This window comes from Portunus trituberculatus, chromosome 49 (genome assembly GCF_017591435.1).
Source record: "Portunus trituberculatus isolate SZX2019 chromosome 49, ASM1759143v1, whole genome shotgun sequence".
Taxonomy (NCBI): Eukaryota; Metazoa; Arthropoda; class Malacostraca; order Decapoda; family Portunidae; genus Portunus; species Portunus trituberculatus.
In genome coordinates this window covers 18,488,209-18,491,749 of record NC_059303.1, presented here as the reverse complement: position 1 = coordinate 18,491,749, position 3,541 = coordinate 18,488,209, and the positions used below count along the sequence as shown (strand labels likewise).

General features: G+C 55.8%; 1 protein-coding gene across 2 annotated transcripts in view; it reads left to right on the top strand.

Moving 5' to 3' along the window:
* The first annotated feature begins 334 nt into the window (after positions 1–334).
* The window catches only part of LOC123499197, a 33,571-nt gene continuing 30,364 nt past the window's right edge, over positions 335–3,541 (top strand). For both annotated transcript variants that reach the window (XM_045246924.1, XM_045246925.1), the window contains exon 1: positions 335–805. The gene's annotated coding sequence lies outside the window, so the exon portion shown is untranslated. The remainder of the gene's footprint in view (positions 806–3,541) is intronic.

The window sequence follows — 3,541 nt, the reverse complement described above, 5'->3', positions numbered from 1 at the left end:
CAGGCATTCCAACGCCGCCTTGCACACCTCCACATTATTTGTTGCAGGAGAGAGAGAGAGAGAGAGAGAGAGAGAGAGAGAGAGAGAGAGATGAGATATGCTTGATGTCGTTTGTGTTATAATTCTCTCTCTCTCTCTCTCTTGCCTGTAGGTGCAAGTTTCAATGGTGTAATAGGTGTGTGTGTGTGTGTGTGTGTGTGTGTGTGTGTGTGTGTGTGTGTGTGTGTGTGTGTGTGTCACGTGTTTGCGTGTGGACGCACAGGGAGTAGCTATGGGAGGTGGAGCGCTAAGGGGAGTGTTTTGTGGAGTGGAGGTGGTGGTGATGGTGGTGGTGGTCTGGCTGTCAGCACGTGAGCTGACGTCACAGTTATGTGTGACGTCACCTGGTCCCACCTGCGTGTTGGGACGAGAGTAAGGAGTCGTGACGCCCTCCGGCCCTTCCTCTTGAAGGCGGCGGTGCAGACGGCGGTGTATCCACCAGCATAACGCCACTGACTTACCCACGGTGTGGCTTGCGTGTGTGCGTGTCGGGGAGCGAGGGACAAGGACAGTAGCGGCAGCGTGGCCTCGGGGAATGATCTGGCAACTGTGCGTGGTGGTGGTGGTGGTGGTTTGGCGGGCAGCAGCAGCAGCAGCAGCAGCAACTCCCAGCCATCAGTGTACTGCTCGCCTCTCTGTGGTGCGATCCGCCGCCGCCTCCCGCCTCCCCTCGGGATTGACGCTGTTCTATGGATTTTAGCGGCTGAGTGAATCGTTGACCCCCGTAACGCACGTGATAGCCGCCCGCCGCCGTGGCCTAAAGACAGTAAGTGGTGGTGCTCTGCCCCGTATAGGGAGTGTGGACTGTGGGCGGTGATGAGGGTGGTAGCGGGTAGTCTACGGGCGGGGTTCAACGTCTCCTGAGGTGTTTGAATGATCTTTACCCGCCGCCACCTTCAGGTTTACAGCTAGATGTCTCTCCCGGCGCGGCCACGGCTGTACCGGGGTGTGAAGGGCGGCAGGAGGGCGGTGTGTTTGTGTGTGAGGGAGGGCCGGGGGACGGGGATGGGGACCTCGCTTGAAGGTCGGTGGAGCTGCGGGTGGCGGCAGCGACCCCGAACATCAGCTGTGAGGCCCATCGTGAAGCTTTCCCTTCCTGCTAACCAAGATGTGCAGCGCCGTGACGCGGCGGGACGTGGGTGCCATTTGGGAGTAGTTGGTGCTTGCTGGAGGGTGCGGGTGAGGGGCGGGGGGTGGACTGAGGAGGGGGACTGGACTGTTCACCACCACTACTCCCATTAGTCCCACTAGCATCTCTACCACTTCCCGGTGCCAGTGGCCAAGAGTAGCGGCGTCTGGCGAGTGCTGGGCGTCACTGCAAAACCTCAATCTTATCATTCTCCCAAGAGCTGCGGGAAAAGAAAGTGTGACGGGGTATTTGCAGCGTCTCAGTCACATAGCTTGCAGGTGACCTTCGCTTCATCTCCTCTCCATCGCCTCCCCCTCTCCCTTAATCTCCCCCCTCCTTCCTGCCCCCTCCCCAGTGCTGGTCGTGCCGCCGCAGCAAGCAATGCCTGCCTCAGCTGCCTGCCGCTTGCCGTGCGAGACTGCAGTGTGGAGGGCTTGGTAGGTCAGGTGTGGTGCTGTTGGTGTAGGCTGACACAGATAATACCTGAAGCTGCCGTCCTCACCCTCGCGACCTACTCATTGTCAAGTTCGCGGCGAAATTCTCTCTCTCTCTCTCTCTCTCTCTCTCTCTCTCTCTCTCTCTCTCTCTCTCTCTCTCTCCCTCTCTCCACCATCACCTGGCCGACGTCGGATTACAGTAAGCGAGCTGAGGCAGGCAAGCGGGAGGTGGAGAGTGAAGGGAGTGAGGGGAGGGGTGCCGCAGCTTGCATGACATCACCTCACCTGCCACACGCGCCTTGTCGTGTAGGAGGCTGGAGGGCACGGGTTCAGTGACGGCCTGGGCACCACCTCGACTCCTTATGGCTCAGTGAACACAGCTGCAGGCAAGGGTGGGTGGGCGGCGACACCTGCGGCGAGCCTTGCATGGCGCTGACACTTTTGTAGCAGCAGATGGCGGGGCGGACCAGGCCGGGGCGGGGCGAGGTTCCTGAAAACGATTTGCGGGGGCGTCTTGGTTTTCCTCCCCCACACACACACCTGTTGAGATGTTTCGTGGAGCTTGGTGTTCCTGCTAGTCGCCCTCTCACTCTTTTCGTCACTCTCTCTGCCAAACAACAAGATTAATCACCGCATTTGTTGACTTTTGAAGCTGAAGGGAACGGCTTATCCGGCAGACTGCGGCGGGGTGGTGGTGCCAGGTGCGAGGGGGGAGGGAGGGTAACATGGATGCTACGAGAAGCGAGATGTGGTGGTGAGGACAGCCCGAGGTGGTTGGCACTGCTCCCTTTGGCACTGTTTGGCACACGCAGGTACGGACCTAAGGCGGGGTGCACCTGCCTGCCGTATCCTACTGCCACACACGTCCTACATTGAGCGGTGCAGGAGTAGGTCGCGTCCTACTGCTGCATAAGGTGCACACACACACACACACACACACACACACACACACACACAAAGAGTTAGGAGCACGACGATGATAAAGTTGTTAATACCACTTATCTTAGTTACCAGTTTTGTAATCTCACGTGTCTGACACAGATTACACATACTCCGTGAAGGGAACTGAGTCACGTGTGTGTGTGTGTACCCTTGATCCCCATGCGCGGAGCGAAGGGGGAGGGACAAAGGGAAGAGTAGGGATCATGCTTAGTTGGCAACAGTGGAAGGCGGGAACCCCACGTTGGAGGTGGTCACGTGGTCCTGGGTATGGCGGGGCTGCGGAGTAGGGGTGGAGCGAAGATGCTGGGGCTTTATGGGAAGGGGGGGATGCACTGCCACTTTCAATGCCTTCACCTCGCGTTCTCCTGTGTTTACTGGGCGGGGTGGGGCAGACGGAGCGGGGCGTGTGGCCAGGGTGTTTCCTCCCGGTGTCTTTGTCAGCCCGAGGTGGTGTGTGGTAGGGTGTGAGTGTGGGTATAGATCATCCTCATTGTTCTCTCTCTCTCTCTCTCTCTCTCTCTCTCTCTCTCTCTCTCTCTCTCTCTCTCTCTCTCTCTCATGTTATGTGTACGGTACTACCTTTTTCTCCGTTTCTTTCCTCTCCTCACTTATACTTTTTTTCCCTCACCGTTTCCTCCTGTCTTCCTTTAACCGCATATTGTCTCTCACATTCTTGTTCTTTTTTTCCCCTCTCACTTTCACTCTTGTTTTGTCCCCGCACCTTTCCTTTCTTTTTTTTTTTTTTTTTTTTTTTTTTTTTTCCCGCTGACCGCTTCTCCAGTCTTTTCCTCCTCGCCTTTACTTTCTTTTCTTGATTATTCATGTATTTACTTACTTTTCATATACTACATCTTTATCTCCTCTATCCTTTCGCTTTCATTCTTTCTTTCATAAAACTATACATTCCTTCCGATCCTATTTCCATTTCTCTTCGTCCTTACCATTTTCTTTCTCTTCCCAATTTACGTAACTATGCACAAGCCTTCTCAATCTA